General features: G+C 35.3%; 1 long non-coding RNA gene across 1 annotated transcript in view; it reads right to left on the minus strand.

The window, feature by feature from the left end:
* LOC106508906 overlaps window positions 1-12,795 on the minus strand; it is a 369,867-nt gene that overhangs the window by 75,661 nt on the left and 281,411 nt on the right. The window lies entirely within an intron of this gene.

Genomic DNA, 12,795 nt, shown 5'->3' on the forward strand with positions numbered 1-12,795 from the left:
CAGATCAGCTCCTAGCTAAATGAACATAAATCCTCATACTAAAGGCATATTTCCCTCAGTTCTTACTAACCAATACTATATGTTTAGATTCAACAAATAATTACAAGTTATGCCAAAAGGCAAGAAAAAACATTCTGAAGAGACAAAACAAGCATCAAAACTAGATTTAAATATGACATAAATAGTGAAATTATCAGATGGGGAATTTAAAATATGTGTGATTAATATAAGGACTCTAATGGGAAAAGTATTTGAGATTCAGGAGCAGATGGGGAATATTGTCAGAGAGGTGGAAACTCTAAGAAAAAAATTAAAAACAAATACTGGAAATAAAACGCACAGTAGCAAGAATTAAATGTACCTTCAACAGAACCATCAGTAAACTCAGCACAGCTAAGAAAAGAATGAATAAACTTGAAGATAGGTCAATTGAAACTTCCCAAACTGAAATGTGAGGAGGAAAAAAAAAGATTTAAAAACAAAGACAAAAACAAAAACAGACTCTCATTCAACAACTGTAGGACAGTGTTAAAAGCTATAACATATGCATCATTGAAAACCAGATGAGAGGAAAGAGAGAACCTAGTATCTGAAGTAATGATGGCTAAAAGTATGTCAAAACTAGAGACAGACACCAAATCAAAGATTCAGGAACCTCAGAGAAAACCAAGCAGTATATCTGCCAAAAAATAAAAATAAAAAAATAAAATAAAGATACATATACAGAGTCAGAAAACAAGAGGGGGAAGAAAACCTTACCCATACAGGAACATAGATAAGAATGAACATAGACTTCTCATCAGAAAATGCAAGCAAGGAATTCCCTTTGTGTCACAGGGAAAATGAATCTGACTAGTAACAATGAGATTGCGGGTTCGGCCCTGGCCTTGCTTGGTGGGTTAAGGATCTGGTGTTGCTGTGAGCTGTGGTATAGGTCACAAATGCAGCTCAGATCTTGCATTGCTGTGCTATGGCTGTGGCATAGGCCAGTAGCTGTAGCTCTGATTCGACCCCTAGCCTGGGAACCTCCATATGCCATGGGTGCGGTCCTAAAAGACAAAAAAAAAAAAAAAAAAAAATGCAAACTGGAAGAGAGGAAGAGAGTAGAGAGAGAAATCTTTAAAATGTTGAAACACAAACCACCAACCCATGAATATATATAAATCAAAATTATCCTTCGAAGGGAAAGTAGAAATAAAGACTTGTCAAACAAAAACAGGGGATTCATTGTTAGTAGACCTACCTTGAAAAAAAAAAAAAAGTGCTAAAAGAAGGTCTTCAGGGAGAAGAAAAATATTATTGGTTTAAAAAAAGGTCTTCAAAAAATAAAAATAAAGACAGCATTAGAGAAGGAATGACTAAAAGTAAAATAAAATCCTCATTTTTCTCAATTTTACCTTATCTAAAATGTAACTGTTTAAAGCAAGAATGGTAACCCTATATTTGGTGGCTGCAGCATATGGTAAGTAAAATTTAATGACAGCAATGGCACAAGGGCCAGGAAAGGAGAACTAGAAATACTTGGGTTACTATGTGTGCTTGAACTACATGTGAAGTAGCGTTGAGTTGTATGAAAATGAACTTAGATTATTTAAAGACATAAATAGTAAACTATAGTGCAACTATGATATTTTTTTAAGGAAAAGATAAATGATACTCAGAAGGGAGACAAACTAAATCATAAATACTGTTCAGTTAAAACCACAGAAGAAAGGAAAAGAGAGAAGCAAAGGGAAAAAAGAGGAAATGCAACAAATAGAAAGTTACAAATATGGGTAGATGATTCACCTATATGAATGATCACTTTAAATGTGAGTGCTCTAAACACACCAATTAAAGCATATATATTGTGAGAGTGGATTTTTAAAAATGACCAAACATGTCATCTATGAGAAAACTACCTTAAATACAGACTCAGGTGGTTAAAAGTAAAGAGCTGGTGAAAAATACCAACACAATTTTTTTAAAGCTGAAGAAGATGTATCAATTTCAGACAAAGCAGAGTTCAGAACAACAAAGAACAATAAAGATTAACAAAGATAAAATGAATAATTTAATATTATTCGCTGTGAATCCAAAATAGTATACTCTGAATACACTCCCTATCGTACAAAGTTTTTTCTTTTTTCCTGTGCTTCTTCAGTGTCTTATTTTCACCCTTCACATTGACTGACTTTGTTTCCTCCTTAAGGTGCTAGAAATTCTGAAACCCTCTTCTCCAGGAGCCCTTGCTTTGGGGTCCCACATGTCTACCCAGGCCTGCCATGTAGCATTATCCTGCAGGTTCCATCTTTATTTTTCTGGATTGGATTCACTATTTCCTGGATCCCATGTTTTCCTCCTTTTATGTTTTCTCACATATTTTACTGGAACACACATTCAAGTCACTTCCTAAGAAATTATGTGATGGAAATAAATGTCCAGTGTTCTTGAAGTGGTTTTACTCTACCTTTTACAATAAAGAGACCATTTGGCTGATTCTAAAAATTTATTATCAGTTCTTTGAAAGTGTTGCTCAACTGACTTCTAATCTTCAGGGTTGCTAATGAGTTATTTTCCCATTATGACATTTCATTCTTTTAAGTGACCAATCCCACCCTCCTTTCTGGGAGCTATTAAATTTCCTTCCTTTTTTTTTTTTGATATCACAGTCTCATGTCTAGATCAAGTCCTTTTTCATTCATTGAATGAGGTACTTGACAGGCAATTTCAATCTGATGACTAGAACTGTCAGTTTTGGAAAGAAGTCTTTCCTATTATTTATAATCACACCTTGTCCCCAGCCTCCAAACCCCCATCAGGAAGAATCTAGAAAAATCTCAGACTTTATACGCTTCTGGTAAGACCCTAATTGTCCCAATCCACTTGTACCCAAACATGCACAGCCTCCCCACAACTTTCCACTTTGATGACATTAGAAGTAATCTCACTTTGCTATCTCTCCCTGTCTGTCACCACATGAAGCAAGGAGGATACCTAGGTTACTGTTCATCTCTGACATGTGAAGTCATGGACACATATCACAGAGCTAACTGGCATAGGTTATAGCATGGGGTTTAATCGGGGGAAACCTACAAAGTATATATTTCCTCAAACTCTCCTTGATTCTTAGTGTGGCTAGGCAAAGATGTTCTGTATGCTCCGTGTCCTCCTATAATCTCAACTTTAAGAACCCACTTGTCCAATCATTACATTTGTCTTCTGCAACAAGAATGATCCTGTTAAAACATTATATATGTCCCTGCACTCAAATCTGTATCATAAGCCCTCATTTCCCTGAGATTAAAAGTCAAAGGAAGTCCCTACAATGGCTACAACATCTTAACAAGATCAGATTCCTCCTTCCCTTGTCTCTTATTACTTACCCTCCTGTTCATTCTACTCTGTCCCACATGGCTATTCCCTGAATATGCCAAGCTCTCTTTCATCTCAGAGCTGTGCATGCTGATTCCTCTACCTGAAACTCTCTTTCCCCAGACAGCTGCAGAATACCCCTCATTCTCTCATCCTTTTTTAGTTTAAATGTCACCTTATCAATGGAGACTTCTGTATTGATTCTTTATAAAATTGTAATTCTTTCACCGCCTCCTCCCAGCACTTTTATTCTCCTCACCTGCTTTTTTTCCCACAGCATGAATCACAATATGAATATGAGACATTTTAATGGTTGATTTGCTTGTTTGTTCCCCTTTCCCCTGCCCTCTGTCCCCACTAGGATAAACTCCGCAAAGGCAGGATCTTGACTGTTTTGTTCACTGCTGTATTTCAAATACCTAGGCTAAGTACAGAGTAGAATGTCTGAGTCAATGAATCAAGAATGAATGAATTATTCTTATAATTTCCCACTCTCTATGGTCCTTTCTCTTTTCTTTCTAGAAATCCCATTCACAGAACACTAGACATTCTGCATAATTCTTGTTTCTTCTCATATTTTCATCTCCTTGTCTTTGGGGTCAACTTTCTGAAATATTTTTTCAACTTATCTTCCAAATGTATGTAAAATTATTTGTTTTGTCAATCATATTTTAAATTCCCAAAAGTCTTGTCCTCTGATTGTAGCTTATTTGCAATATTCATTATTATTTTATAGATGTAATATCTTTTTCAAATCTCTATAAGGATACCCTTTGAAAATTTACCTTTTTTTTTCACTTCTCTTTCATTCCTTGAAGTATTTGTTTACCCCATTGTCATTTGTTTCTCCTTATATATAAATATGAAAAAAAAACTCTAGGAAATGTTCACAAGAAAATGTTACCTGTGTTGATAATGGTATCTGGGTGGTGGGTTTCTAGATAAGTTCCTAATAATTGTGAGTATATGGTTTTGCTTCTGCTTATCAATATTTTCTTCATGAACATACACCACTACTCTAATAGAAAGCTTTATAGATAATTTTTTTAAAAAAGAACAAACTGAGAGGGAAACAGATAAATAAGGTAAGTCAAGTCCTCTGGGAAGACAAAAACAAAGAGAGACAGGAACATCAGATATGGAACCAAAAGAAAAACCTTAGTGGATCCAGTGTCTAGAAGTAACAAGAGCGTATATCCCTACCTGTCATCTATTTGGAGGCTCTGAGAGCTGATGCTCTGTATTATAATCACTGAATTAAATGCACTGCCTCCAGTAGAGCATTTTTTCTTCTAAATAGTTCTCTTCTCAGGGGTTCTGCTCTAATTCCTTCTCCCTGGAAGAAACCCTTAGGAGGGCAACTGACTTATATTTACATTTCTTAATCATGTGGTTACCACCCTTCTCTGCTGCAACACTTAGACACTTCTGGAAGAAGCTCTCCCATGTCCTGGACTTGCTAAGTAAGCTTATCCTGCCCATGACCCTGGAGTTGAATACATTAAGAGTCAAATTCTGTCAGTGAGAGAATTCAATGGCTCATGCAATTGAAGCTTATCCAGATCTGGCTTAAAAACATAAACATTTATCCACTTAAACTATCAGAAATGAATTCAAAGGAAAGTAAATGTTCTTCTAGGCACATTGAATCAGTTTCAGGATTTCTCTGCTTGCTGGCAGAATTTCTTAGTAATATGATTCAAATCAACATTTGGGGTAGAACAATTTTCTTTGAAAATGAAAAAGTTCAAAATTCTAAAACTATTATTTTAATGTCACGGGACACGTGAGAGCAGTAGTTTGAAAGAGAGGAAGAATGTGGACCCAGCTCCTGTAGCGCCCTGTTCAGAGAAGATGCTTTAATAATTTTGATTAAATCTGAATGTTCTCCAGGCCTCTCATCTACAGGAGGAAACAAAGACCTGGTGAAGTTAACTGATTTGCCAAAGGGGAATAAAGTGTAGGTCCAGGACAAGAGCCTGCATTTAGAAGCAATATCTAAACCAAACATAAGACACCCAAACCATAAATTTAGCTATGAAAATTTCAAATCATGATTTTTCCCATGAGAAATACATTCTTCCATTTGTGATTATACATGCAATTGGTTTCAGAATGAATAGTATTATAATAGTAGCTAAACAGTCTGATGCTCACTACCTAAAAACAACTTTGATGAAGTATAATTTGCATGTAACAAAATGAATCCATTTCAGGTTTTGAAATTTAATGAGTTTTGCAGAGGTATATACCTCTTTAATCACCACTTCAAAGAAGATTTAAACATTTCCATCCAGCCCCCAAGTTCCCTCCTGCCTATTTGCAGTCACTTCCCTCCTTCTACCCCAGCCCCAAACAACTGATCTGCTTTCCTTCACTATACATTAGAGTTGCCTATTCTAGAATTTCATGTAAATGGAATCATACAGTAACTACTCTATTTTGTCTGGTATCTTTTCTAAGCATACTGTTATTGAAATTCATCCATGTGTGTTCTTTTTTCTTGCTGAATAGTATTCCATTACATGAATATACCAAATGTGTTTCTCTATTCACATGTTAATGAGCATTTAAAGTTACTTCCAGACTTGGGTGATTATGGATAAAGCTCTTAACAGTGTTTGTATATGGACATGGTTCTCATTTCTCTTAGCAAATTACTGGTAGTAAAATTGCTAGGTCACACTTGGTAAGGGCATGTTAAACGTATAAGAAATTGACAAATAGCTCTCCAAAGTGGTAGTGCCATTTTACATTCCCACCAGCAGTATATGAGAGAGTTCTAGGTGCTCTGTGACTTCATCAAGATTTAATATTTTAGTCCTTTTAATTTTGTTCATTTTAATAGATGTATAGTGGTATCTCACAGCTCTTTTAATCTTCATTTCCCTGATAACTATTGATGTTGAGAAGCTATTCATGTGCTCGCTGGTCACTTGTCACATCTTCCTTTGCAAAAATCTGTTAAACCTTTTGCCCATTTTCTATCTGGGTTGTTCATCTTCTTCTTATTGATTTGTAAGAAGTCTTATAAAAATGATAAAGTCCTTTATCAGATAAATGTGCTGCAAATATATGTATTGCAAAGCCCGGTTCATGACTTGCCTTTATATTTTCTGAATTTTGTATCTTGAAAAGCAGAACTTATTTTAATGAAGGACGACACAGTTGATCCTTGCACAACACAGGGATTAGGAAAGCCAATCCCGACGTTCCCCGTGCAGTCAAAAATCCTTGTATAACTTTCCAGTCAACTTTCTGTATCTGGGTTTCACATCTAAATACAAAAAAATCAATGAAATAAATCATGGATTGTACAGTATGTATTTATTGAAAAAAATCCCCATGTAAGTGGATCTGTGCAGTTCAAACCCGTGTAGTTCAAGGATCAACTGTACACGATTGTTTTTGTTTATGGTTTGTGTTTTTTGTATCATCTCTAGAAATATCCTTATCCCAAAGACACAGCAATTTTCTCCCTTGTTTTCTTCTAGAGATTTTATCATTTTAACTTTTACATTTATGTCTAAGATCAGCTTTGAATTAAATTTGTATATAGTGTGAAGTCGACATTCATTTTTTTTCCCCAAAAGAATATCCAGCTTTTACAGCACAATACATTGGAAAAGCTGCTTTTTCCTCTCTTGAATTGCTTTGGCATCTTTGTTGAAAATCAATTGACCGTGTATCTGTGGTTCTATTCCTAGACTATCTGTTTCATTATTCTATATATTCACCTGCATGCTAACCACCTGTCATGATTAGTGTATTTTTATAAGACAATGTGAAAGAAAGAGAGAGGCTGCATACAAGGAAAGAAAGAAAGAAGAGGATTTTTTATGGCAGAAAATGGTGCTAGCTTCCACATGATAAAAGTAAAAATATCAGCCCTAATTCAGAATAAAATTCAACTTAACTATTCTTATTTTTAATTAATCGGTTATGTATTGCTGAGCAATTGTGTGGCCTGTGTGCAGCATACATGCTGGGCACAGTTTGAATGCATTTAGTTACCCCTATTTTCATTGGAATGACTTTATCTTTTTGCTCACTTCTTTTGTGGTCTTTTGTTGCAAATTTTAGGATGGATTAAATCAATCAGTTAACAATTTCCTAATGAGGTAATAGCATTTTTCCAATTTGAGATGCTACTTAGAACAGGAAAAGTTCTTTGATAAAGTAATTTATGTTAGTTATGAATTTAAAGAGTCTACTGAAAATTTTTTAAAATATATTGGTTAAAATAAGGAAGAAATTGGTGACTAGAGCTAATATTATTGATCATATACTATTTGCCAGGTGCTACACTATGTGCTTTACCTGACAATTAAATACAGCTGGCCTTTGAACACCACAGGTTTTAACTAGGGGGGTCCACTTATAGGCAGGTTGTTTTTCAAAACTAAATACTTTAGTACTGTACAATCCAAAATTGGTTGAATCTATGGATGCAGAACTGTAGATACAAAGGGACCATGTATACAGAGGGCCAACTATAAGTTATACGTGGACTTTCAACTGTGTGGCAGGACAGCAGACCTAACCCCCTTGTTCTCAAGTGTCAGCTATACATAATATTTGTGATTTATTGCCTAATATGTTTCTGAAATTATCCCACTTATTTCCCATAACAGTCCTGCAAGGTAAATACTATTCCCAATGTACATGTAAGGCCTCTAAAGTCAAGCAACTTGCCTTGGTGGAAAGCCGTGAAAATGTTCTAAAATCTAGCGTAATTTGGCCTTCAAGTCCAGGATCTTCTCACTTTCTCTATCACATTCACATGACTCATGGCAATATTCTATATGTTGCATCAACATCAGGGCATAATCTAAAGGTCAAATGGTAGTTTGAGTACTTAAAGCAAATCCATTAGCTATCTTCCCTGATATGCTAGATCAACATCCATTTCCTCCTCCTCAGAATCAGAAAAAACAATAAGCTGAGGGCTAATAGAATTTAATCAGAGAAAGTATGCCTTTACATTTGCTAGACTAACAGTCTTCGCCTGACTCATTAACCGTGAGACACAGGAGAGAGAGTCTAAGGGGAGACAAGAGAGGATGAACAAGGAAATAATAGTGACATATGTAATATGCAATATAATACTCAAAGGAGATAATCTTATAATTTAAGGAAATCCATTAAGGGCAGGTATTATCACTTTAGAGATAGAGAAAGCGAAGATCTGAGAAGCTAATGCACTTAGCCAAAGTCTTACCAGTTGCAGAGAAAGGAGCTAGAAGGCTCTACTGGGCACTTGGCATTGGTACTGGAAAGCGGTGGGGCGCTGAGGTAAAGTTGGAGAACAAAAGAGTGATTTGTGAGGTGAGGGAGCAAGGCGAGGAAAGGGTAGGTGTAAGATCACTTAATTGTTCTTTCTGAGGCTGAACTCAGTTCACGGATCTTATATCCCTGCTCGTGCTGCTCTGGCACGTACGTACAACTAATTCATTTTCTTTTATCTAAGATTTTTAAAGTACCTCTGAGAAAGACCGGGGTATACAAATCAAATTAGAATCACAATAGGTTGGGAACTGATCCAAGGACTTAATATAAGACCTAAATAATAGAAAGCAAAAATAGCAGAAAACTGAGGTAGTTTGCATTCCTATGTCTTATGAATAAAACTACAATAATGACATCATCTCTTGTTCTTTAAAAGAATAGTGCTGTTAACATTTTGACTTGAAGAAGTGGAGAACGGTCTTTCAAAATAGTAAGTCAGTGCGACCCGCAGATCTTGGTCTTCTCTTAAGACGGCACCTATTTTCCCCACCTCAGCCTGTGCCATAATGGATCCTAAAGGAGGATTAAATGAAATTACAAATACACACACACACACACACACACACACACACACACTCATTCTCAAAGAGCTTTCATGGTTGGATTTTAATTATATGGAGAAACCTGTGTCTTCATGCTACTTTTACACCCTTATTTCAGGTACTTTGTGTACTGTCTTAAGTTATTTCAATGTGAGTGACTAATCAGGCTGTCTTGACCAGGGATTCTCAAATATAAGTGCTTTTGGGGGTCAGACATGGGCTAATTATAAAAAGAGTGGTAAGGAACTGCGGCGTTTGTGAATACATGAAAGCATTCTAATTTTGCCTCTTTTAAGGACTATCTTTTCTAAATAAAACACTTAGAGACCCAATTTGAGATCTTTGGATGAGATTCTCTGTTTTAATCAATTGACTGCCATATTTAAAAGGAATGTCTAATCTGAAAGATTTAACATAAGGAGACCTTTGCTAAATCATTTGATTATACAATTGTGTGTGTGTTGTATTAGAAACTCAGATTGAATCTGCATAGCTAATAGGAAGGAAGAGATATATGTCAATCATACTTATTTACCTATTCAATAGCAAACAATGACACTAAATGATCTTTTGGGCAAAACTGACTCCTTGTTAAACTGAATTGATAGGGTACTTGTGACTAAATGATCCAATAGTTACACAGATAAATCCAGACTTAAAGGTAGATCTTTTCCAACTTTTGATTCAGATATCTGGTCAATGTCATGTGACACCCAAGTTATAAAGAATTAACTACTTCTTAGCAATTAGATGAAAAACCTTCCTCGGTATATAAATGTTTGACATGTTCTTCCTTCCTAAGGATGAGATTATGTATGTGATGGACTATGCAATGGGGAAAAGCGCTTTTGAGCTCAAAAGACCAAGATTTTGTGAATTCAAGTATTCTATCTGACCTATACATTTTAAAAAGCAGTTGGCAAAAAGTTATCTGAGATTCTAAATTTCAAATCTGAAAAGTCAGTAAACTTGTGGTACAGATGAAAGTTTTAGTGGCTTACAGCTTCTGCTGATTTTCAGGTGGTAAAGCAGTAGGAATATATATATATATCATCTTGATACTAACTCAAGCTGTTGAATTTGAGTGGTCATTGACCAGATACCTGATTTAAGAGATTCCATATTTACAGGTGTACGTGTCCTCCTCTTCTGCAGGGAAACAGGCTTTAAAAGCCAAGAGATATCAAGTGAATAACACTCCATAAGCCAATATTCTTAATAGACTAATCTGATTGTCAATCAGCTTTTGCACCTATCTGAAGAAACATTTGACATTTTGCCTATATTCATTTATCAAGGGTCTAAAAATAGATTTAATTTAATAACATTAGTGTTCAACTTGTCCAATGTTCGGATCTTATTCCAGGGGGAACAATGCTTGTAGCAATGGTAAAATTAGGAAAGTTGTTTTATGTCGCATTAGTTAACATATGCAAGCTTACTTAACATGTGGACGGCAAATAAGTGTAATTACATTAAAACAAGGAGCTGTAGCGCAGAAGCAATAAAAATAGACTAGGTTGTATTATTAATTCTTGTGTTAAGGGTTTTGAGCCATGTTGATTGGCCTGAATTTTTTGATTTTGTTATGGTACAAAGGGATTGTTTGAAGTAATTTGTCCCCGAGAGAGGCTCACAATCCCAAGCGGGTTTCAATTCAGCAAAGCAAATCTAATTTTGTTTGCTTTATGCAAACCAGAAGGGGCTGTGGTTCATTCTGTTTTCACTGGAGGGGAAAGGCGCACTAATGGGACCTGCTGAAATGCATGCATTGCAAACATCATACCCCTGCATATATTAAATTTAGCTATGTGATGCACTGCGTTCATCATCTCATTGTGTACACAGATACGCTTTAGAACAAAGCCTTTTAATAGCGAGGGAACCTTACTACATTATGTCAATACCCTATTGTATTTATATTTAATGCTGCCATTGGAATACCTGCCCTTAGCTAGAGTATGTTCATATTTGTGATCATTTTGCATTTTAGCTGCTGCTTATGTGAAAGTGGGCTATATGCTAAGGCTATTATGCTAGAGCTTAAAGGCAACATCTGAAGATTAATTATACTTTGATCGATAAAGGTTTCTAATTTTCCCAATCTCCACCCACATGCATAGACATACCCCTCGAATACCTGAGTTAAATTAGGGAGATGCTTAGTACCTTGTTGAAAGAACGGAACACATCCCAATCTGAATATTCAAACTGGGAGATAAATGAAGGATAATAATATCTGCACAACAGGTAATGCTAAAGACAGTGTTCATCCCTGTGACAAATCACCATCCTCCTACCCTCCTCTCCCCCTCCCCCAATGCACTGTGGTCTTTTCTTGACTTGCCAGATACAGCTATGCTGCCAGATACATTTGATCAAATTCATCAAAATTAGAGGGTGCATGAGATGGGAAGGGAAACCAGTACATGATAGATGATAATGCAGTTATTGGCTAGGTGAATTTATTCACAAAAATGGAATTATTTGTCAATTAAAATTGCATAATGACTGTATCTCCTGTCATGCCAGCACCGTTTTCAGTGTGTTTTTGTTTTGAAAACAGTTCCAATACTGCAAATAGACAGACACATCTCCAAACCCTTCAATTTGTCATTAGACATTTGGCGGCATGCCTACTTTGCTGTTAATTTTCCAAAACTACATTAATTTGCTGAATGACTTCTGTGAATCAGTTCACATAAAATTCAAGATGATACTTGTCACGTATCAAAGAGTGACTATTAAATGCATAGGCTACATGTAAAAACATACTGTGTGGATCAGTTTGAATTTTGTGTTTTAAGTTCAAACATGGGTTAGCATTAATGATTTTTTTTCTTTTCTAATGGAAGTTGCTTAATGAAACATTACAAGGATAATCTTCCCATTGTTTTTTTTTTTTTTTTCCCTGCTCCTGCTTATCTGTTTCTTCAATTTGCCAGTATACACATTCTTAATTTAACTTGATTTGGAACACGAGAGACCCCTCAGGCAGTAGAAATTCAATGGTGTGGCCAGAAATAATTGTTTAATATTGTGACATAAGGGATTTGATCCTCAAGGTATACTGTATCTGACAGTTATGCAATTTAAGCACTGGGAGAGATTACTCTGTGCATAGACCCAAAGAGCAAGATCACATGACATTCTTAGTGGAATTCACTTGCTGATAAAAGAAGGCATTTGGTTGAGAAACATTAGAATAATTTCTGGCCTCTTGTAGCATAAAATTGTGAAACAGTAGTATGGTAGCTATTAGAAATGCTCATTTGTTTATATTCATACCTGTTTAGTTTACGAAATATTTTTACTCTAAGGAAAAATGCTGCCTTGGTCCTAAAGTACATATTATCCAAGGGATTCTGACCAGATATTCCAAATCAAAGCACATTTTACATTTGAATATATAAATAAATTTTATAAAATATATTTTTACTTGAATATATACATACCCTACATGTGTATTATATATATATGTATAGGTATAGTACATATGTGTATATTGAGTATATATACACATGTGCATATGTGTGCATATTGTATATAACTCTGTGTATATAACCCTGGACATCATATAAATTTTTTAATTAAAATTAGTTAAATGATA

The sequence above is a fragment of the Sus scrofa genome, chromosome 1 (assembly GCF_000003025.6).
Source record: "Sus scrofa isolate TJ Tabasco breed Duroc chromosome 1, Sscrofa11.1, whole genome shotgun sequence".
Classification (NCBI taxonomy): domain Eukaryota; kingdom Metazoa; phylum Chordata; class Mammalia; order Artiodactyla; family Suidae; genus Sus; species Sus scrofa.